The sequence below is a fragment of the Orcinus orca genome, chromosome 9, assembly GCF_937001465.1.
Source record: "Orcinus orca chromosome 9, mOrcOrc1.1, whole genome shotgun sequence".
NCBI lineage: Eukaryota > Metazoa > Chordata > Mammalia > Artiodactyla > Delphinidae > Orcinus > Orcinus orca.
This window is the reverse complement of record NC_064567.1, coordinates 84097290-84122789: the sequence shown is the minus strand read 5'-3', so window position 1 is coordinate 84122789 and position 25500 is coordinate 84097290. Positions and strand designations below refer to the sequence as shown.

The window sequence follows — 25500 nt, the reverse complement described above, 5'->3', positions numbered from 1 at the left end:
TGCCACTAGCACCTCAATTTGTTTTTAAAGCACATTGTTCCAAAGTACAGGTTTTAATGTTCCATATAGATATTTGGTTTTGATTTACTCTGAGGATTTTCTGGCTTTATATAAGCCACAATAATTCTCTGCCCCTCTGCGACCCACTCGCAATTCTCTTCACTTTCACTAAGAAATGAAAGAGAAGATTCAATTAGATAAACTATAATCTGGCATGGGACAACCTAATTTTTCCTGATTACAATAAAAAAAACAAAATAAGACCCATATATCATTGTGTTTTATTTTGCCACTGTTTGGCCATTTGGTTTAAGGACCACTAATCAATTTCTTAGGCCTTCCAAATGTAAAAATGGGAGTCCAAGTGACAGATTAGAGAAAATATACCAAGTGCACATAAGTCTCACAGCCAGGAGGAGGAGGAGAAGAAGAAGAAGGGGGGGAGGGGGAGGAGGAGGGGAGGGGAGGGGAGGGGAGGGGAGGGGAGGGAGGAGAAGGAAGAGGAAATACTTCCCTAAACACAAGTATGAAAATCATTCCTCCGTAAGGTCATAGTGAGGGGTGAGGAATATTGGACTTTTGAAATATGGAACTTTCATATTAAAAGGTGGGGAGGAGTCTTTTCTGTTAGTTGACAACAGATGTAAGGCAAATAACTATAAGAAAAAGCTTTGAAATCAAATATAATCCAGTGATAGATGCTTTTGTTTGGATTTCCAGAATAAAGAAAGAAGGATAAGACCCTCCTCAAATTTGCTTTCAGTACCATGATCTTTTATGGCCCTGCCCTAGAGTTCCTCCCAATCTTATTAAATACAAAGTAATAGATAAATGCCAAGACACTTATGGAAGAGTAAAGCACTCAAATGATAGTCAATCCAAACATATACTGCTTGATATTAACCCCATCTTCTTTGTGTCTTTAATTATATTTTTCTTAATTCTATTATGAACTACTTCAGATAACTTGACAGGGCATTAGTTTACGAATAAACAGTTGGCAAAACACAAATGCTTTGAAAGAAGGAAATTACTGTGAAGTGAAAAAGCCAATGACAGAACTTATTCTAGGCTCTGATTATGAAATCAAATACATCAAATACATTTTTTCTTATTTGATATTTTCAGTCCATTGGGTTTAAGACATAATTGGATTCCCCCCCACCCCCGCAAATAATCAAGCTCAAAAGCAAAATTCCTTTTCACAGGGGTTTTGCACAATTCAAAACCTTGTTTCTATATTTGGGTAGAAAGGGCTGTAATAAGGAAATTCATGTGGCTATTTACTCAACACATTTATCAAGCATTTACTATGTACACAGAACTAGGTACTACTGAGTTTGTGCAGATGAATTAGTCATGAAACCTGTTCCTAAGGAACAGCTATAGAAGAGATAAGACACGCACATAAATAACCAAAATACAAGCAATAACACATTTTTTAATGGTATAAAAGTGGTTTCTGATTAAATGCTACCAATGTTCAGAGAAGAGGTTGTCTTCACCTGAACTCAGGAGAGCAGGGGAGTTTTTCAGAAGAAAAACTTGACATTTAAGCATGGCCTTGGCAGATGGGTAAAACCAGAAACATGAATTTCAGGGAAGGGAAACCTAAGTGAAGGGAAAAAGGTGTCCAAGCTGGGGAGGTAGGGCACTATGCTAAACCATGGTGTTATTACAGAGGACACAATAGGCACAAGACTTTACTCTCAAGGAGTTTATATTCTAGGGTGGAAAAGAAAAGAAATATAATAAGTAGGTAAATTATACAGTATACTGGAAGGTGACAAGTGCAATGGAGAAAAATAAAGCTGAGTAAGGAGGCTGGAGAATGTGGTTTAAATGAGGTAATCAGGATAGGTCACAGCACAGGACATTTAAATGAGGCGATGAGAAAGCAAGCCCAAAGATCACATCGGAAGAGCTGAAGCAGAGGGGAATGCTGGTTGATGAAGTTGTTGGCAGAATAAGGACAGATTGAAGAGGACCTCAAATGCCAGCTAGGGAATTTGGATTTCATTTTACAGACATGGGGAGATGTTAATAATTTTTGAGGAAAGATTTTAAAAGATGTGGGCTGTGTTTTATGTAGATGACTATAGCAGATATTTTAAATGGAAAGGAGAGAGGAAGGGGAATGGGACACTTCCTACTACCGTTTCCAAATAAAGAAATAAAGGAGCCTTATTAACAATCCAGGAAAATGTGGTTTATATAAACAATTTCCTTTCATTCATTCATTTAATACATATTTATATATATGAACTATATACATATATAGAGAGAAGAACTTTTACCTGCCAAATACTGTTCTATCTCACAAGATAACTAGTGAACCAGATAAGCAGATATCCCTACCCGTGCGAACCTTACATTCTAGAAGGAGGAGTCAGACAATAAACATAACATAGACAATATATGTAAGTGAATACATTATAAGTATGTAGTATGGTAGAAGGGAATATGTCCTTTGGAAAAAAAATATAGAGCAGGCTAAGGGGACTGTGAGAGTACTGGGGATGGGGGTTTGACATTGCAGGGCAGGTGTAGTATTACATTTTGGCCCTTACCAAAGGCAATATTCACACTTTTGAAAAAAAGTTATAAAATTTTCTACACTGATATAAGACAGATATCATTAAAAAAAAATCCTTTAAATTTAACAACACATCAATATAATCCAATGGCCAGAGACATAGAAGTATTTCTAAATCTCATGCCTTGTCTATATGAATAATGATGTATGTTACAAGTTACACTAGGAGAGATTCTAAAAGTAAATAATGTTAAAGATTTGTCTCTGTAGACAGAACCCAGACAAATCTATCCCACTGGAGAAACACACTGGACTTTAAACGATAGAGAAAAAGAATGTGCTTGATTCCCATAAGAAGTAAGACAATGACTTATTCCCTGATATATAACAGTTAAATATAAAGCTTTGGAAAATTTTGAGAAAATTAATGCTTACATCAAGTTCAATTTCAAGGTATCGTTGTTGTTCCAGTGACAAATTATCTTCCCCAAAGCACTGGCTACAAATCTTTTCAATGTTATTTTCTAGCAACAAATCTGTGGGTCAGATCAATATACTTATTATAATGATCTCCAAGCATGATAATTTTAAATTATTTCTAAAAATAGATCTGGAAATGGACAAACTCTTGGACTCATATTGCTGGACAAGTCTTTTGATTCTTATCCAACATAAGAATGTGAAAATTCAGCAAATCTCACATTACATGACCTATGGGCTTTCTCAAAATTTCAGAATTTCGATTACGTTATTCACTTAGCAACTCAATGCCTACCCACTTCAATGCAGTATGATGGGCACTACTAAGTTGTGACATCATAAAAGATTGTCCAATGTAGGAATAGATTACTGATACAAAGTGATATTTTCTAACAACAACAAAAAAGAATTTCTACTTTCGATAAAGAAGAAGTAATTCATATCAGAACAACCTCCTGGAGATTACAATTATAAACTCCGGACAAACTATAATAAACGACTTTGTGAAGGCACTGGAAAGAAACCAAAAGTAGTCAGAAAATACAAAAAGAGAATAATACTAGGTGAGTTTCCCAGGATTTTTACTGTGTTCTGCCTCAGGGCAGACACACATAGCATCAGCTAAAAAGTTGGACATTTCTCTTGTGTTATGGCTTGAAAACTAAGACGTCAAATTTAGGGGTTACTACAGATACTGGGAAGTAAAGGAGGAAATTCTGTGTCATTTCCCTTCAACCAAGGATTACTAGGAGAGCACCTGGTGAACAAAACTGGGTTTATTGGCTCAGAAATGAGAAGAACACACATCATGGGAAACCAAGGGGAACCTCATATATTCTAGAATTTGGGCTTGTGTTATGTTCTCTCAGGAACAGTTCAAGAAAGCAGAGTTTTGCTCTAGATTCTATGTTGTTGGGAAGTGGAGAGAATTATTATTTCTTATCTAGAGACTGCTAACGAAGCAGCAGCAGTCTCTTAGCCACAGAGGTGAAGTTTAGTCATTTTTGTGGACTAGATAATTTTCTTGCTTTTGTCTGTTTTTGGACATGATTACAGAGTGATCTTATTTTCATCTTGATTCATCATGGTCACAGAATGCCCTGCTTGATGTTTATATTCTGAGTTTTGTTTTATTTTATGTTCTATAGTAGAATACCACAGCCTATTGTGAGTGCTTGGATAACTCCCAGCAACACAAAGTCCTACCTACTAGTTTCAGGCTAGGTCCCAGCTGTAAAGGTCTCTTTTTATCTTTCCCATCTGGAAAAAGTCACAGAAGGACAGAGTCGCAGAAGGAAGCTTCAAATTTTGCTCATATCTGGCTGATTCCTAAACTACCTATGTCTAGGCAGAGTCCACACAGCCTGGTTAAAGCTGAAAAGACTAAAGAGAAATTTCAGCTGCTTCCCACTGTAGACAAGACAGAGTTTGAACACATCTGTTTTTGAACATGTATTACATTTTGAAATTTCAGCAGGTTTAACCACCTGTTAAAACAAAAGTAAACACTCTTCAGAAGAACATAACAGAAAGCAGACTAATGTCCAGGATAGAACTGACAAATGAAGCAAAAAGAAAATATCATCCATGGTCAAGAATAAAAGAAATCAATGAGAATCACCACAAGACAGCCCAGATGATGAAACTGACTGACAATTATTTTAAAGCGGATATTATAATTATGTTCAAGAACATAAAGAAAAACAATTATAATAAATGAACAGATAATAAATTTCAGCAGAGGAATGGAAACAAAAAGAAATAAATTCTAGAAATGAAAAATTCAATATCTGAAAAAAAATTCACTGGCTGCACTTTATAGCAGATTAGAGATAGCAGACCAAAAATAGTAAACTTGAAGTGAGATTGACAGAAATTATCCAATTTGAAGTCATAAGACAAAAAGATTAAAAGAAATAAATTGAGCCTCTTTGACCTATGGGCTAACATTAAAAGGTATGATACATATGTTTATCTAAGGATATGTTTATGTATCCTTAGATTCATAGGAGGAGAAGAAAGAATGGGACAGAAAAAATATTTTTAAATATTAAAATAATGGCCCCAAATTTCCCATATTTGGTAAGAGACACAAATTTACAGGTTCAAGTAGCTCAGAAAGCTGTAAAAAGACTTTTTTTTTTTTTTTTTTTTTGCGGTACTTGGGCCTCTCCTGTTGCGGAGCACAGGCTCCGGACGCGCAGGCTCAGCGGCCATGGCTCACGGGCCCAGCCACTCCGCAGCATGTGGGATCTTCCCGGAACGGGGCACGAACCCGTGTGCCCTGCATCGGCAGGCGGACTCTCAACCACTGTGCCACCAGGGAAGCCCTGTAAGAAGACTTTTTAAAAATTCAAATCATAGTCAAAATTTTGAATCCTCAAATATGAGAAAATTTTGAAAGAAGCCAAAGAAAAATGACACATTATGCATAAGAGAATGTTACAAATGATAGCTAAATTCTCATCAGAAAAAAATGGCGGCTAAAAATGAAAGGCTGTGGAAAGAAAATAAAAAATAGCTGTCCACTGAGAATTTTCTATCTGAGAAAAATATCCTTCAAGATTGAAGGTGAAATACAAACATTTTCAAATATACAAAAACTAAAGGAAACATCACCCATAGTGTGCAGACCCACACTACAAGAAATAGTAAAGGAAGTTCTTCAGCCAAAGAAAGCTCATATCTGGTGGAAACATATTTAGGAAGAAATGAAGAGCACAAAAAGTGGCAAATATTCAGGTAAATATGAAAAGAAAACTGCAGGTTAATAATAAAATAGTTACTGATAATAAACCCAAAGAAAACAAATTATCTTTCAAATGTCCATTGTGAACTACACGGACCTGCTGATCATTTCCATGTTAAGTTAAAATGATTTTGAGTAGTGCACCTTTAACTCTTCAGGATCTGTAGAGGCTCTAAAACAGTGTGAAGTTTAGCAGCAAGTATTAATTTTAACGGCACTGCTTGTTAGCACTACTGTATTAGATATTCTTGACACAAACAGGGAGCACACTTGGGCAATCAATATAAAAAGCATCTCTTTTGTGAAATTAATTGGAAAATTAGATTTAATGTTTAAATATAAGTTCTAAATGAGTCACTAAAATGGGTTAAAACAGCTTTGAAACTAACCACTTCTGCTGCCTGTGTCAGCTTCCTTCACTACAAGCATCTTCCTTTTTGAAAAAAAATTTAAACAAACCAAAGAATGAAGGTACGTATCTTTTTTGTTTGTTTGTTTGTTTTGGTTTTTTTTTTGCGGTACGCGGGCCTCTCACTGTTGCGGCCTCTAGCATTGTGGAGCACAGGCTCCGGACGCGCAGGCTCAGCGGCCATGGCTCACGGGCCCAGCCGCTCCGCGGTATGTGGGATCTTCCCGGAGCAGGGCACAAACCCCGTGTGCCCTGCATCGGCAGGCGGACTCAACCACTGCGTCACCAGGGAAGCCCGAAGGTAAATATCTTGATATTTCACATTAGCTCACTTGGAGTGACGACATCCATCCATTTATATCGGAGTTACCAAGTTATTTGCTTTAATGCCTCTCTTTGCTCTAACATGCCTTTTTACACCTTGACTGATGGTCTCTATTATGAAAAATGTATTATAAGGCACATAATATGCTCTTACATGCACTGAAATTCAACCTTTGAAGACTAAGGTAATATCCTTTTACTATGTTCAACATGCTTTTTACTTAAGTTAGTAGAGCATTTGAAGACTGGAGGTTTAATAACACACTTTTCTAAAAGGAAAATTTACCAGAGCGGGGAGACACTAAATGATTCTGAGCTCAAGAATAACGTTCTGTAAGTGTGTGCCGGGGGAAGCACACTAAACAAGAAGTTAGGAGTCTTGTATGCTAGTTCTGGCCTTGGTGGTAACTAGCCATGGCAGCTTTGGAAAATCATTTTGTCTCATGTGTTTTTTGTAAACATATGTATTAGAGTGTTTTAAATGTTCCTCTACATAAAAGGATAGTTTCATGTATACTATATTTATAATGGGAAAGTTTAATTCTATGAAAATATGTTCATTTGGTTTCACTTTTAAGCAAGTTTCAAAGATTCTACAGGCTATGGGTCTTTTATATACATTTCATTGAAGATACGAAAAGCACCCAGAATATGTGATAACAAAAATCAAAATTTCGAAGCTTCTGTGTATCTTCATGACAAAAGACTTGTGCTTCTACACAACAGATGAACACCTCTGAAGGTCTGATCCACAAACAGTGTAAAGAAATTAATCTGTTGATCTGACAAAATAATTTCAGGCATCAAGTTGATGGTATATTTTGTGAAACTTGTAATACCTGGTTCTATAAGTACCATATACAAAGGTCTACAGTTTGATGTAAAATTTTAAGTGTAACTATCTTTCTTTAGTCATTCAAATGTATGTACTCCCCTATAGGACAACATCCCAGCTCAGCAAACAAGTATGACATTAGCAAAAATCCAGGAATTGCATACTGTATTGTATTGCTTCCTGCTATAGCCAAAATCTTGCACTGTGAACATCACAAGATTCTGGCTTGTTCCACTACACAGTCACAATTCTATATGGAAGACAAATCAAGATATCTTACTAGGGGCTTCCCTGGTGGCGCAGTGGTTGAGAGTCCACCTGCCGATGCGGGGGACATGGGTTCGTGCCCCGGTATGGGAGGGTCCCACATGCCGCGGAGCGGCTGGGCCCGTGAGCCATGGCCGCTGAGCCTGCGCGTCCGGAGCCTGTGCTCCACAATGGGAGAGGCCACAACAGTGAGAGGCCCGCGTACCGCAAAAAAAAAAAAAGGAAAAAAAAAAAAAAAAGATATCTTACTAAGCAGCCTGTATTAAAATTTTAGCTCAAAATCCAACTGGTCTGCTTTCAGAGAGTTAAGTCACCCTTATAAAAAGATGATGGACTACATTTCTCATAATATTGTTTCTTTTTATTTTGTTTATTATCCTAAACACCATAATATTCCATGTCACGATTATTATTAAAATATTATTAAATATTATTATTATTATTAAAATATTAACTCATGTAATATTTTTAGGTGTTTTTCTTCTGAGGCAATTCAAAACATAGGAGTAGCTGCAACATCAGCACTTGCATTTTGCTAGTTGTTCAGAGAATTGACCGATTAGTGGAAATGGGTAGTAATACATGCATTTGGCGGCCATGTTTGCACTAAATGAGGGTAATATTTAAAATAAGACACTTTTAACGGAACATCATGGCACCTGAGAGTATTGTAGAAGAACGTGACATTAGATACTTCTAAACAGACAACAATGGGATTCCTCACATCTCCAATACCAAGTCAAAACCCTTCAATCCTGCTGAGATCTTCCATCTTCTGATCCCACCCAGATTTCACAGTCCTCATCCCACTCCCAGACCCTCATTCTCCAACCCAGGTTAAATTCTCGTTTATCATCATAGTCCTTTAATACATTCCCCTTGAATCCCTCGCTCGTCCTACGACATCATACAGACAACCCTAATTAAATCCAACTCTGTCTTCTCCACATCTTACCCATACTGCTCAATGTGGCTAAGGAAAAATGACACAATTTCTAGTGGACCCTTAATGCTACCCATCAACCATTTTATGTTTCTCTAGACCACTCCTTTCCCAATCTCCTAGACTTGCAGACTTCTCATTTTTCCTCAAAATCTCTGATACCTCCCCCACCATAATCTTGCTTCTTTCTTCACTGTGAAGTTGCTAAAATCAGAAGAGAACATTCACAAGTTCTCACCACCAGATCTTCCCACCTAAATACCTCTGTCCTTATGGGCTACATTGTTCTTACTAATATGAATGGATAGGCTGCACTCCTAGAACAGGCTAAGCTCTCCCTTTGTGCTCTAGATCTAACAAACACCTACTTAAAGATATTGAAATTCTCCTCTCCCTCTCTCTCTCTCTCTCTCTCTCTCTCTCTCTACATATATATAATTGTCAATTTCTTCCTCTCTATTGAATCATCCTTTTTAATTAAAACATGCTAAAATTTTTTGTTTAGCTTAAAAAAATCCAACTTATAGCCCTCTTTTCCTTCCAGTGACTGTCCTATTTCTCACTTTCTTTTTCCAGTAAAGAACAAAACAAAATAAACTGAAAATAATCATCTGCATTCCCTGTCCCCATTTCTCTTCTCCTGAACTCTCCATGTTACCAAAACCAATGGACATTAGTAAGTCTTCATCTTGCATAACAAATCAGCAGCATCTGACACAGTGGATCACACTCTCTTTGAAACATTTCACTTGGCTTAGAGGGCCCCATTCTGTCTTGTTTTTTTCCTATCTTTCTTGGTTTCTTTTGCTGATTCCCCCTTATTTCCTCAATTATTAAATATACCCCAGTCCTCAATCAGGAAAATACTTCTTCCTTTTCATACTCAGTCCTTGGATGATCCCATTAGACACATGGCTTTAACCACCACATATGAGCAGTAGACCCCAAATGTACACTTTATCAAGGACCTCACTCCTGAATTCCAGAACTCTATATCCAACTGCCTACTTGACTGATCCTCTTGCATAACTAATAAGCATCTCAAACCTACCATGTTCCAAACCAAGGTCTTTATATCTTTCTGTCCCCATGGGTAGCTCTCACACTTCTGTCAAGACTTGACTCAAGTCATTTTCTTAGTTATATCTTCTTTTATCTTTACTTCAAATTTGACCTACTTAAAATTATCTGTATAGAAATATAAAGATAAATGGCTTGATTTATTTTTTAATCATGCATTCATTTCTAGGTTAAGACATATAGCTCTAAAATGATTGTATAAACTTTATTTAAAACCAAGAAAACCAGCTAAAGTTAATGAAGTTACAAGTAGATAAATTTTTTCAGGGCATCGTTGGTACATGCTTTCTATTAGATCTTTAAGGTTTGTGTAACCAAAAGGAGAAGTTAATAAAGTTAATTAGTGGTCCTTGTTTTTCTCTGCAGCTCTGAATGTTAAAATGGCAAATTTAATGCGACAATGTTCACTTCCGTGTGAGAATTTGAATAGCATATTGTGATAAACTCACCAGTTGTAAGAAAGAATGATACTAATATAAAGTTGTGACCAAAAATTGTTAATTTTACAAAACACCTGTAATTTTCTTTCATATTGCTATGACAAAATAATATGCAGACTGACAATGGTTAAGTACCTTAATGTGTAAGTTTATGTGTGAGATTTTTATCACAAGTTTTCTCTATTTTCCAAGATAAGCTTCTTAATTTAATTTTTTCAAGTTAGGTCTTTAAGAAAATAAAAGAGATTTCTTTGTGCAATTTCTCTGTGCAAATTTGCCTTTTATAACCTGTACTTTTTTTTCATTATATAGTATTTTTAAGACATTGTTAACTTATAATGTAATGGAGTGTAATAACAGTATAGAAGTTCCAACATCAAAATCTCCACCCAGATTAAAAAAAGATTTATCATGTAATGGCAGTTCTTAGTTTTAGAGGCCTGCAACTGGATTTAATTCTTCTGCTCTCATGCTAAATTCCTTCTCTATCTTGGCTAATGGCATGCCTACTTTCCCTAGTAAATTCTGACACTAACCTTCCTTGACAATCTTATTGGGAAGTAAGCTACATTTCCTTTATTGGAAGAAGGAACTGATATCAAGAATATGAGTTTCTTCTTTTGCTTTGTATCTCCAGGGGCATTTTATTCCGATATGTAAGTGTATGTTTGAGAGAAGCACATGATGTTCATTAGTTTGTTGTTTTCAAATCAAGTAGCAGGAAATCAAACCAGTTAGAATTCTCAGTGTCCACTTCCAAAAGGCACCCAAGGCAAACACCTAGAAGTTGGCATTAGAAGAGATTACATCTTTGCTTTCAACAAGGATCCATGAGGAAAGTGGGGTAAGGCAATGTTAACCATGGTTCCTGTTTATTTACTGAGTGCTTACTACGTGCCAAGTGAGCTATAGGAAATAATTTCTCATCTTTATCTCTAATATAAAAACAACCTTGCCAATAAGTATTATAATTTCCATTTTACAGAGGAGGGAAATGAGGTTAAAAAGCCTAAGGAAGCTGTCCAGCTTTATACAGCTAATGTGTGCCAGAGGCCAGACTCAATTCCAGTCTCTCCTGCTACATTTCATTGTTTTCCCAATGTACATAATAGAAATTGGTTGGGGAAAATGAACAAGAAAGATAGTAGCTTCTAATAAGGTTCATTTCCTTCTCTTTCCAGGACACATACAGACGGGTGACTTGGAGGGAGAACTGCTTCCATTACATATCTTGAGAAAAGAAACGGCCTTCCATATTCACAACTTGTCCCCAAGTTACTTGCCAAGCTGTAGGCTGCAAAATTGACTAAAACTTCATAAAAGGATTCTCTGTTACTAGTGCTTCTCAAACATTAATGCAGAATTAAACCAGCTATGGTCTTGTTTAAATATGCAGATTCTAACTCTATAGGTTGGTGTAAGGCCCAAGATTCTTCCTTCTAACAAACTCCCAGGTGATGCTGATGTGGCTGCTCTATGGCCCACACTCAGAGCAGCAAAGCTCTGTGCAAAGGTAAGACATCTCTCCCTTGCTTCCACATTGCAGTGCTGGATGGGTATAACGGAGCACTGAGGGAAAGGTCTCTGTTTCATTTTGGACAAACAGACTAACATGATCCATGGACCTTATCCAGAGTTAATTTTTCATGGGATCAAACTGTTCACCATTTCCCTTAATTCTACCTCTCACTGCTCACAGTTGACTATAAAACTTCATAATTTCTTAGAAAAAATATGTAGTGATTTTTAGTATGATTAGCATTTATTTTCAGCTTTAGTAAAACTGAGACTAAAAAGACAACTGATTAAAACACATGAAGATTTTTAAACCACTTAATCTCATAAACACACATTACACTCCTGCAATGTGGACAAGAAGAGCAACAGATTCTTCAAATCCGAACCGAAATATATATTAATTATGTGCTATATCCTTTATTAGGTAATGGACATAGCAAGATAATCAAAAATCCAACTCTGTTTTAGGAGATTATATTCTAGTGAGAGAAACAAAACTGTAAATAGAAAAGCACAATATGTGTGCATGTGTGGGTACATATATAGTTATGGGGAATAACAAACTTTTCCCAAGATCAGGGGAGAATAGGTCAGGGAACGTTTTATAGAAGATCTGTGTCTATAACTAGCATTCACTTGGAAGAAAACATTCTAGACAGTGGGGAAAAAAACACACAGGTACTCATAGGCATAAAGTAACATGGTATGGTTTGGTACATGTGGCTCTAACAGTTTTTGAGACTAGTTTGAGAAAAATTCAGGCTTCTATGGTAGATCTTAATTCAGTCAAACCCAGATGGAGAATTCTGTAGACTGGAAATAAATAAATATGGAAAATGAACAATTGATAACTTCATTAAAGGCCTGCCACTCACCAGTCATAGTTAAATGTGTTCTTTTGGGTTTGGGGGACATGAACTATTAACAGATACAGTAATATTTTAATACCATTTCTTTATCACCTAATTTAGATAAATGGAGCTAGCCATGACTGTTCTTAAATTCTAATGCACCAATAATAAGAAAGACTTATGATTCCCAGAGCAGCAACTATATTATTAGAAAATAAGTTACCATATGAAGACTTGTATACCCAATGGGAATGCAGAACCTGGGATCCACACAGAGTAGAATTTCATATACTACTAGCCAGTCCCAGCCTCTTTTATGTTTTCTCTTTTGAAATAAAAGAGAGGTGAAAGATTTCATTTTTTGAAGTGTTACTTTAACCTAGCACTACTGAAAGAGTAATGCACATGGGTGTGCGGAAGGGGCAATCTATGCTATCTCAAAAGGATGATTTATATTCTCTCTCTCTTTCTTTTATAGCAGCGAGGGCATCTAAAGGACCATGTGTGCAGTCTTACTCATGAAGCATTGTTATAGCATTAGCTGGCAAGGGGTCATTGGAGGGACCCCTCTCTTTAAAAAGATGCACACCCTGAATTACTCCAAAAGGTCAATATCTCTACCTAAACAAGGAAAGTTCAACAAGTAAACCTAGTGCTTTTTCATAGGATTTAACAACTCCTGGACCTAACCTAAAACCCAACCACTAAAATGGAAACTGTTTATATCAATAGCTTCACAAGAAGGCTAGTATAGGTTATTTGTCCTACTTCAAAATCACTTAATTTCAATTATCTCTTTATTTTTTTGTGCATGCACCTTGATGTTTTCTGGCTTCTTAGCTATGTCCATTCTTTTTCTGGATTTTCCACAGGGAGCTTTCAAATGAAACAGGCTTATACTACTAAAATCATACTTGAAAATGATTCTTACTCAGTTCCGTGGTTTAAGTTCTGTGGAAGACCAGAGGAAAAGAATGTTTCCTCTTTACAGTCTGGTGTGAATGTAAGGTTTCTACAAGGTGTTAGGCTGACTGCAATGAAATGAAAACACTACTGTATATCAATAAGATGATGATGTATTTATAGAACATGAACCACAAGAGAGCTATACTGAGCACTTTCAATAAACCTCAATTAAAGTAATCAATATTGCTAAATGAATCCTTAAAAGCACCTCTGACAGAAAACTTCTTTGAGATTACTTTTAAATACTGAGATAGAAAGAGTACTTCAAGATGTAATGAGAAGTAAATTCAGTGTATAAGTCCTAACGTTCAGGATCTCAAGATATGGCTTAAATGGAAGAAAGCTTGATGAATTCTTGAACAGAAGGTACTTTTGCCTTTTATAATTGGAAAAATAAACATGAGCACTATCTTCTATAAGGACTTTAACACACCTTGTACTAAATACCTTTGAACATTTTTATTCATGTTTTTCCTAAAATGTTACATTTTTCTTATCCTTCCTCTCTGATGATTTAGATACTACCTATCGGTCAAGGTCCACTTGAAGTTCCACTTGTACAAATACTTTTCTTTATGCTCTAGTTTTATTAATATCTGCACAACCAAATATAGTTTTTTTTCCCTTGGATATTCTAGGTCCTTTAATTATCACATAAATTTTGCTATACCTTGTCAATTAACACACAATCACACACACACATACTACACACACAGCTTGCTGGAATTTTAACTGGATTGCATTGAACCTATAGACCAATTTAGAAAAATTGATAACAATATAGAGTCTTCCAATTTATGAACACGGAATATCTGTCCATTTACTGAGGTCGTCTTTAATTTTTCTCTAGATAAGTTTTATAGTTTTCAGTGTCAAGGTCTTGCACACTTTTCAATAGATTTATTTCTAAGTATTTAATATTTTTTCATGCAATTACAAATAGTACTTTTTTTTAATTTATGAAATTTATTTTCTTATATAAATTAAGTATTTCTCTGGGCAGACAGTCTTCACCTTATTGCACTCATAGCACACCTGTAATACCAAGCTACAGGACAAGTCTTAACAAGGTCTGTATTCAACGTAGCACTTGTCTACCGAGCACTGTAGAGGAGGATAAGGAAAAGCCAGTATCCATCTCAGGTGAAGAAGGCGGAGGGGGCAATGTGTCTCCACTCTGACAGTTGGTTTTCTCCCGGGAAGGGGAACATGCAAAGTTATGTCTGGATTCTGGAAGTGGGAGGAGGTCTGGGAGGCTGAGAAGCCCAATGCAACACTGCAGCTTGGCTCCCTTTATCTGTGAGGGAAGGAGGGACTCCTCTTTCACTCATCTGTAACACATCACACTGGCCTAGCTGATGCTTTGGGGAAACGGGGACAGAGGTCATCATTGAATTAGCAATTAAGAATGGGTCATACACTGCCACAGTGTGGAGGGGTCGTCCTGGCCCCAGGGACCTGGAAGCTGTGTATCCTAGGGACAGGTGTCACTCAAGAGCCAGAGCTGGCTCTGGACAAATACAGTTGTTGATTACAGACTCTTAGAGGAGTCGCCAGGTGTTTCTTGTAAGTCTTACTAGCTCCAAAGCTGAAAAGAAGCTCCCTAAAGGCAAGCTTCATACTATATACTCTGCTTTACAATCCCTCATATTAATCAGCAGAGCACTAATCAGTTCACAACAATTTTGTTCAAAGTGCAAATACTGCTAGAAGAGTTCACACCATGGGAAAGCTTTCACGGCTCACAAGCTAATTAGCAGCTTAGTTAACAAGGTATAGCCACTGTCAGATGTGACCTGGAAGGTCCTGGATGCAAAGAACCAAGGATGGTAAGAGCAGATTTAGAAAAAGAGATGCTTTGGAGGGAGTAACAGAGAGAGAAGGACAAACCACAGTTTTGCCTAAGACTGGTCCTACGAACACTTCGTGGTAGTAAGGTTCTTTTGGAAATATCCTAACAGTACTCAAATGTTCTTTCTCAGATAGAAAATCCTGACAAGAGGGAGACCCTGAAAATACTCTGGTACTGTTCACTTGTCAGGAGTCCAAACTAGCTAACACAATGAAGAGACTTGCTCCTTGTCAAGCCAAAGCCACACTGTGTCTATCCACTAGTATTGGTGCCTTGGTGTTCAATTCTTCATTCATTTAGTCATTTAACAAAAGTTTAGTACACACTTAACATGTGGGTTAACATGATCTAAGGGCTGAGGGATTCTACTGTGAACAAAATGAATTTGGACCCTAACTTTAGAAGGTCCTGACTCCTGGCAGAAAGAGACATAAATCAAATAATGGCATTAATATACAACTAACAATTTTTAAAAAAAAACCTCCTTTCTATAATAAAGAAAAATAATGAGCCCTGAGCACATTCAGTAAAGAGAGCCAATTAAGTGTCAGAGAAGGTAAAGAGCACAGAAGAGTGTTCTGGCAGGAGAAACACCACGTGCTAAGGCCCTGAGGTAGAAGGAAACAGGAAGCTTCCCAAGAACCAAAGGAAAACTCTTCTTAAAGAGTTGTATTAATCCAAGACTGACAATCCTTCAACAGTTGGCCAGCAATTCCTTAGCTTGGCATTTGGGCTTTTGCTATCCTTTGAATAAAAGGACCCAAAGGGCTCGGTACTCTTCTGTGGGCCAGAGAAGGTTCTCATTCCCTCTGCCTTTCGTATTGGGCTGGGTTTATGCCTCTGTGGGCAGTAATTGGCAAGACCCCTGACCCCAGTGAAACTTTGAGTGACTTCCAAAGGCATCTGGAATCTGCACTGGGTAGAAAATGTCATAGAAATTTCAAGCTGAGAGGATATTAAAGATACCTGAAATGTTTGCAAGGACTGATCTAGGTGAGAGGTGATCTTATAGCAAAGGTGATCTCTTTTCATTAAATGTATTATTCTCACAGAGCCAGCCCCAGGGAGAAGAGAAAGGTGAGCAAGCTGAGTGGCTGACTCTGGAATCTCAGCTGGGATCCTATGAATATGGGTACTTCCTGACCTGCAATGCTTCGATTAGTCATCAGTTAAGCTAGCTTCTTCACCATTGGCTGACTGCCTGGCGATGAGGCTCCTATTTCATAATACACATCATTGTTAGTTTCCTTAAAGATACAAAGTTTGATTTGCTTTACTGATGAGAAGAAGAAAAAGCTATTCTGACTATGTTCTTTCACAGAGTGAACAGTAAATTTTCAAACACTCTGATTGGGAAATTTTTAAAATCATTATCACTTTCATTAGATGAGATGTATTCTTTGTATGACTTTGGAGAATGGATAGGGAATCTATGGGAGAAAACAGAATAATGCACTGCTTTTGGAAAATACAGTGGCTTAGTTGACAGAAAGCCATTCTTATGATGAAAACCAGGCAAAGAATTAACCCCCGTACTGTATACTTAGTATACTTTATCAGCCTTGATATTCTTGAAATATACAGCATTTCCTTTATTTCAAGCAAATGATACCTATATCACTTGATATCTATGAATCACTTGAACTGATAATTCACATCATAACTAGGTTCTAACCTTGTTTAAGGTACCACCTAATGCAGTCAAATAGCAAAACACTTTTATTTTTTCCAATTATATTAAAAATCTGCTATCTTCAGAGTAAGCACCTGAGGTCTTTAGAAGTGAGATTGCCACAAGCTGTATGACTTAGAGCAAAAGCTAAAGATATGACAGACTTAGAGGAGAAATGTATGTAAAATTGAACATAAAATTAGAGTATTTTAAACTCAGAGGCTTTTACTGTGCCCTTATTTATTTAATATCATGTCACCTACTAAGGCTTTTAAAAGCTGGAAATGGAATTTAGGGTAGTACAGTTTTAAAAGCAATAGAGAAAACAGACTTTAGAAAGCAGGTCACTACTTAAAATATCCTCAGAAATAAGCTTTGTGTTCAAAAATATCTCACAAAAATATCTTTGTCTGAAACTTCATTGTTTCATCTCAACTTTTCCTTTCTATGCCACAGGCACCACATGAGCAATTAATTTTAATCTTAGGAAATTTTCTATTTCCAAACTTGAAGGTCTAAGAATACAGACATACTGAAACTTATTTCAACATGTGGATTTTAGCTCTCATTGAGAACTCACTGGTATCCCGAGGGTCACTCGGGCATCACATATATGTCATTGCCAACATGTCATGTTAGTCCCTGATCTTCTCTCCCTTGATGGACGCTGCTCATGAAATGCTTCTATTTTATAGTTATTTTGCTGCTTTTATTCAATAAAAAACAAAATTACATTGGTGGGAAGTTCCTAAGGTCCATGATTCTTTCGTATGTACGTATTATCTGGTTTAAACATCAGTGCCATCCAGCTTCTATAACAGCTGGTGAGCTATGCCCTTAGTTTTACAAACACGATTCTTTCATTCTAGACATTGGAAATTTCTCAGGGTAAAACCTCCTCACTTGTAGTCATTAACGATATTTAAGAGTGACCCTGCTAATCCTCCCATGAATGTTGAGATCCATGTCTTCATTGTATTTTCTATTGTTATGTTCATTGTTCAACTATAATTGCATCGATTTCCCCAAAGCACACTATGTACCATAGTCAAATTGTCCACATGTACAAAAGCAGTAATCAGGTCTACATGCACTGTTAAAGTTCCATTTCTGTTATTCTACTAAAGAGGTGAATCCTATTGCCTCTGTAAGCACTTAGCTCGACCAAAATTATTCCAAACTGACTCCCCCCCAAAAAAAAATCTGTGCTGTGACTCCTATCCTACGTAAATGTCCAAAAGGCAAACCCTAAGAGGGATACCCTTCAGTGGAGCAAGTGGTGTAATATCTAAAGCACTTAGGAAGGTGTTTCCATAATGCTGTTAAAATTATTGTACTAGAAGTCTAACTTGTCATAATGTAGAAATGACTCCACTGCATTTTTCAGGAAGCCTTGAGGTTTTTGCAAATGTCTGGAATTAGGGGACTATTATACAATTTAAGGAACTATTCTTTCTGCACAGTGCCCACAGTATTGCACTGTTTTGCATCCTCCTGTTGTCCTCTCTGGTGGATAGTGCTATACTTCTTGCCCGAAACATGAAGAGCCCAACCCCTTCCTCATGAACCCACTTTCTACTCATAGAAGCATCTTAGAATGCTATAAAATAGAGAACAACCGATTTCACACACCCCCAAACAACACACGCTCTTTACCAGCCCCTCAAACACACAGCTCTTTGCTAAAGCGCATCCTGCCTCTGCTGGCTGGAGCTTTCACAGACCGAAGCCTAAATGAAGGGGCAGGGTAGCTGCTGTAGCACCTCCACCTCCACTCCCTGATCAGCACAGGGATTCCTCAGGAAACACATGTGGAGGACAGGACAGTCGTACACTTCCTCCCTGCATCCTAACTCTAGGGCATGATCCTTCTCCTTGCACAACTGATCCCAGGTCTAAAACAGGGAAACAACGGTAAGAAAGAAAAGGGCAGCTTTATCTTCTCAGAGATGAATGATAGGCAAGCATCCCTGTGTCTTTACTTGTCACTTCCCAAGTGGAGAGTCCAGATGTAAAGTGTCACATACGTGTGCATCTTTTCTTAGTGAAATTGTTGACTAGCCCACTCCGCAAAAACAAAAAGTGTATATCGTGTCCAAAGAAATACAATCTACTCCCTTCTAAAAATGGAAACCCGGAAAAATATCTTCTGCTAGCCTTGCTGGGTAGTTTGTACTTGAAGTAAAACCGTCACCACCCACTCCCCATTCTCGCTGAGATTTAAAAAGGCAGGCAAACTGAAAGGAAACAGGAGCCAGTCCATTCCTATCAGAAAACAGCCATAAGAGCGAATCACGTTGGGGAAAAGCTCGACAACTCGGAGACACCATCTCCTCCGGACGGGAGGAGAGATATGGAGCCATTTTTCACTAGGTTCACAAGAAAATGTCAGCTCACGGCTGCTAGTGCACTGCCAGAGCGCATCTTAATTTGGTCAAAAGGGACCCAGCCAGTCACCCTCACAGAACATTTTTTTAAAGAGTCCATTACAAATCTGATTCCCTCTGTTCTGAGCATCTTCCTGATAAATTCTTTGGCAATTGCATGGCACGGATCTGCATCCTATTCAAAACTAAATGCCTTCCCCCACTTCCTCTTAAAATCATGTGAATTAGACACTTCTGAGCTAATCGTCAAAAAAAAAGAAAGAAAGAAAAAACCACCACTCCCCACCCTCCTCCCAGCTTCTTGACTAATACCTCTGGGCAGTTTACTTCAGAATACAGCAGATTCTTGACCAGTGCACAATGACAAATTGGCATACAAGTCTGCTATCACAGAAAGCACAGGCAATGCTTTCTTTGTAAAAACGGGAAAATACACACCCTGGAACAAAAGACACTCTATCTGCATGACAAGGAACAAGAGAAATTATGTGTTTGTTTTACACACATCTGTACCCACTTATTAAAGAAATGTCTTTGCACCTATTTTAATTATGACATATTGTATTCTTTCCTCAAAATCAGGTCTCCCCCAAATTAATTTTTAAGCTTTGACTCCAATGGGAGGTAAAACATACTCTGTTGGAAGAATACCTGGTGTGTGCCTTTGTTGGTAGGGTGCCATTTCAAACTTATTATATTTAAACTCAATTACGTGGGAAATTGAGATAAGACAAATGCAGTCAGATACCTCTGAACTATTCTGACATTACAAGAAACGCCAAGTCAGCAGATATTTGCTGTTTACATCTCACAATAACCTAATCATGCATTTGCAGCCTTCTGGAGCAAAATGCTAACTATTCTCCAAACAGCCACCTGACAATCTGGGGCTGAAACACACATTCTGACTCAGAAGCAGAGAGAAATCATGATGGCTCTGCCACTGGCTGTATTAAACAAAAGCTCGGCAAGCGAACGAGAGGCATTTGGTAAATGGAGTAAGAGTCAAACCAAGTTTAGGTTCACATCTGGTGGAATATGGCACTGCCTACCCAGAGGTTAGGGGGCAGAAGGGTTTGGAGGTTATAAACAGAAAACACACACATACACACATACAGATATTTAAGCAGACCCCGGTCTGTTTCAGCTTACTAACCTAGAGCTGTGTTCAAAGGAAGCAGGGAAGCCGCACGTCCTCTCCCACCTTTCCATGGTCCTCATCAGTGTCTTCTCAAACCACCTGTACTGATCCAACCCATTCTCAGATCACAGAATTCTCTTGATAGAAGTAGTCTCCGCGGAGCTTTGATTTTTCAGCCTGGGTGTCTAGAATTTTCTTCTTTAAGCCAGACACAGCAACACAAAACTGCCGCTGAGGTCTTTTGTTTTCCCCTCCTCTCAAAGATGAAGCATGCTGCACTTGTCTCCCTCTCTCTCCCTCTCTCCCCTGCTCTCTCCCTCTCCCCTCTCGGGCTTACGCTCGCTCCCTCGCTTTCTCTTTCCCCACCCCCCGCCAGCAACCTCATTGGATTCCCGTGCGGTAGGGGTCATTTACATCGCTCAGCAGGAGAACCTGTGTTCCGTAGGCGCCTGTCTCTCACTTTTGGGTTTCCTCTGCGAAAGGGAGGGGAGCGGCTCGCTCTAGGTGAAGTCAGGTGACCCCTCCTTTAAAAGCCAGAGAGATGGATGGAGTGTGTGGATTTTAATATACACACAGGCACATTTACATTACAAAGCAGAGAGGAAAATCTAGCTTCTAGAGATGAGGCTTTTTTGTTTTTGCTTTCATAGTCCCATTTTAGCAATTAAGAGAAGCTAGTATACTATAATGAAATGTAATTAAACTTTTCAGTGTTAGTAACAAGGCTGCATACTTTCAGAATCATCCAACTGAACAATTCTTTTAAACTTGTAAGCACGACTGTGTCTTTCTTTCGAGGGTCAAAGAATCAGTTATTTTACTATTTACACAGTTTTTCTAGTTGGCCTTTTCTTTGACATCTAGTTTAGTTTATCTCAAAGGACCATCATAAAAGATAAAAAAAAATTAATGTGAAAAAGGAAAAATAAGTGACAGGAAACCAGCACATAGCATGGATAGAAATCAATAGTTTCCTATTGTAGAATTAGATTCAATAATGAGTAATTTTTCCTCTTATGCAAATAACTTTTCCCTTCTCCGTTTCAATGTCTTTGTCTGAAAATAGAAAATAAATGTAATAAATGTAGCATCTCCCCTCCCTGCCCATCAAGCAAGCCTGACAGAGGAGGAGGATGTCCAGGTAGAAATACCGGTAGCTCAGGGCACCAACAGAGAAGCAACTGGAAAAACTTGTGCTAACCTTGTACCGCGTTGAAGATAAATTTATGATCTACAGTCCCAGACCCTAAAGAGTAAATCTGCTAACACCTGGCTTCCTGCTCCAAAGTTTTTGATATCCAATGGAGAATCTCTCTCCTATCTCTACTATGCATTCTGCTCTTAGAAACACTGAAACGAAAAATGAGAGAATCTCCATAACCTATTTCAAGAACTCTAGTTAAAAAGTACTTTATAAAGGTAAATGACAAATAATTAGAAGGAAGATCAACAAATTTGAGGAGAACAAGTATCAGAAGAAGAATCTCTTATTTGGCGTTTGGTGTTCCATGCATGGATTCTTAATTTCAAAAGCATGGTGACACTGATGCCTCAGCAAAAGAGGAAAACAGGGGGAGAGCTGACACAGAATCACATTATCCCTGCTTCAAAAGATAACATTTTGAACTCTTACACAAACAGCCTCTCCTTCTCTCAAGAGTGATGTCAGGGTACTGCTGCATTTACTGCTGGGACTGAAATATACCCTGTCCCCTCCATAAACACCACTCAGCAGTAGACATGAAATGAGTAACAGCTGGTCGCTGTTCTTGCTTGTTTTGTATTTTAAAAGCTTCACCTTGCATGGAAAAGATCCTATTTAGGCTTTTAAAATACATTATACGCTAAATGGTTGCAAATTTAGCTTCAGTGTGTGTTACCAAAATTGGCACCAAAACATTACAATAAAAATGGACAATAAAAAAATTCTTCCCTCAGAAAAGTAAGTTGCCTTAGGCAAATTTAGGAAGACCTAAATTTGTGTAGGATGAAAACATAAAGCATTTCATTTTACAGTCTCATAACCAGACTAGGTGCTCTTTCACCTTTATTTTTTTTCTTTTTAGCATTGGGTATCTTCATTTTGCCCAATTTTTTTTTTTCTCCACCTCATCTCCTGGTCTTTCTTCTTTTGGCTGTGGTGTCACAGCACTTTCCTTGAATGTGCAAAATGTTGGCAATGAGAGAGAGAGTGGGAAAGACATTATGTCAGATAATACTTGGCCTTTAACCCAAACTCTAGCGTATGGCAAATTTGAAGCTCCATGCTATGCTAACAAAGATGCGTGATGAACATGGAATCTAGCCTGCATATTTTTCATTATTAATATCAAAGGATCTGGATTTAAAGAGGCTTATTAAAGCTCACCAATGCAGGCCAAAGCAAAAAAAAAAAAAAAAAAGATGAAAATAAATTAGCAAAAATGTTATAGCAACTTGTAAGGCCAACTGGCCCGAGGCAGGGAAACGCAATCAGATTCACAGGTTGCATCAGACCGAAACTCTCCGGACCACCCAGTTCCAGAAACTGCCCTGGAACATTCCAGACCGCCCAGTTCCAGGAACTGACCTGAGGACTTTGAACCCAGCCCAGCCTTCCCGCCTTTCGAGGGGCGGGACTAATGGTCCCCCAGGATACCCGAAAAGACCACCAAATAAAGAATACCTTGCGCCCTCCCGGATTCACCACACCCCTTTCCCTTCTTCCCCTACAAATTCTGCCCAAACCCTCGCCCGGGCGCGACTTCTCTGGCCCCTTTCTCTCGGACCAGTGAACCTCGCCCGGGAGCGCTCCCTAATAAAGCTCACTTGAAGCTTTCCTCTGTTTCGCGGTGCCGTTTGTTAAGATCCGACCTTACACAACTAACCCCAGCCATCTTTCTAAAATGTCTTCCATTACTCAAGGAACAAACTGAAGTACTGACAGAGTGTGGAGTAAATCTTTATTCACACCTTCATTTATTCCACCAAGGTTTATTGAGCACTTCCTTTGTGCTAAGCACTATTCTAAGCACTGAGGGAGTACAAGATAAATAAAAGAGTCTAGGCCCTTTCAGAAACTGAAAATATATACCACTTACATACAACAGATGTTACTGCAAAATGTAATGGAAGGTCAGGAAAGGGGGGAAGAATTCTCCTTAGTGGGATGCAGGACAGTTACAATAGAATGAGTGACATTTGAACTGAGCCTTTAAAAATGTGTCCGTTTTCTAGGTAAGAAAGCAAAGGCAATGGGATATCAGGGCAAGAGACACAGAAAGCATGAATAAACAGAGACACGTGTGCAGTGGAGTATGGCTGCTTGAGGGAGAGTGGTTTGAAAGGTAGGTAGGAACAGGATGTGAACAATCTTGAAGGCTCTGCCCAAGTATTTGTGCTTTAACTGAGATGCAAATGAATTGTTTTACAAAGATTGTTTCAACAGCAGTGTTAGGGGTGGATTATAGTAGTGTTTCCCAAACTTTCCTAATGATAAGAATAACCTGCAAGTGATAGTAAATACATAAATTCCTGGGTTCTCCTCGAAATCTAGAGGAGAAGGCCAGGAATCTCTATTTTTAACAAATGTCCCAGGCGATAAGACATATAAGGATAGTTACACAGAGAGTTAATACACTCAGGATTATTACTAACCCAAATGAAAGACTTCCGATTTTTTACACTTACATAAGAGATTTTTACATAAAGGTTGAGAACAGTTAGAATCAAATATGGTGAATGTCCTTATTTTGCACTATGAAATATTATATTCAATAGTCTATGCAATCTCATTCCTATTTTATCTTATGTTAAACCCTCTGTCCTGTCACCTGAACTTATTTATCATCTCTCCTCACATCAGGGTCTTTCTCACGTCTGTGCCTTTGATTCCCTTCCTAGAATGACTTCTCCTTCCCTTCTCCATCTCCACTTTCTCTCTCCTTCAAGGACTCACTCTAACAACATGACAGGAATCTACCCCTTCTTTGGTATAGTTTACACTTAAGGTCTAATGGTATTACAACAGTAGCACTAGGAATAATACTACTAATATAAAACGTTCAGATTAGTGCTAAGGGATTTAGCTTTTTAATTCTCACAATAACTCCATGAGGTACTATTACCATCACTTAGCCATTGAGGAAAGTGAAGTCTGGAGACTTAAATAATTCACCAAAGCACAAAAAACTAACAAATGGCAGTTTCTGGATTAGGACCCTAGTCAGTCCGTGTTACGTGATTAATATCATATTGTATTTTATTCCCTGATCATCTGGAACCCAAAAGACAGCAGTTGGTTATATCAGTAGATAATGTTACTGTTTTGGCTTCTGCTCTTTTGCATATTGGCTAAAGGCTCAATTCCAGGAGTTGGACTCTGTCTCTGGGTTTAAAGCCTTTCTCTGCCACTCTCAAGCTGTGTGACCAAAGGCAAGTCATTTAGCCTCTCTGTGCCTCACTTTCCTAACCTATCTCATAGTTTCATCTTGCAGCTTAAGTGAGAATCCATCTTAAGTATTTAGTATAATGCCTGGAACTCTTAGATACTCACTAAATGTTAATTATCATTTTTATTATAATTGTTGTTATTAAGAAGTGAGAAGCAAATTTTCTATGTATCCCCTTATGAGTTTTCCCTCTCATCTAGAGATTTTTAGGGGTGAAAAAGCACCACTGCCCCTGTTTATTATGAAATGTAGTTTATGTAGCTTTCATTCTAGTTTACAGAGCTGCAGTTGATTTGATCAAGTTGGAAGCTGCATCAACTCCTGCTTAAGTAATCATGAACCACATATGTTGCTTTATTATTAGATCATAAATGTATAGTCTCTTGAGATGTTTGTGATGGCTTCCTGGCAGATAGAGAGTAGAAATTACACAATTTTTTAAAGCAGCACTTGTATTTTAGCAATAAGCTAAATATTAATTCTTCTTAAAAACCATTTATGCCTGCTTTATGTAAAAACTGCTATCTTTTTCTCTAAATAAATATTTTCAATATTTTCATGAAACAGTTCCTTACATTCAGAGATATGTTTACTAGGAAACTAAATTTCTTTTAAGTGTG

The 25500-nt window shown here is 37.9% G+C and overlaps 1 protein-coding gene across 12 annotated transcripts in view; it reads right to left on the bottom strand.

The window, feature by feature from the left end:
* The window catches only part of MAGI2 (membrane associated guanylate kinase, WW and PDZ domain containing 2), a 1374207-nt gene that overhangs the window by 760049 nt on the left and 588658 nt on the right, over positions 1-25500 (bottom strand). The window contains exon 1 of one of the 12 annotated variants that reach the window (XM_049714929.1): positions 20466-20833. The exons of the other annotated variants lie outside the window; for them this stretch is intronic. The gene's annotated coding sequence lies outside the window, so the exon portion shown is untranslated. Of the gene's footprint in view, positions 1-20465; positions 20834-25500 lie in introns of those variants that run through there. 12 annotated transcript variants of the gene reach the window in all.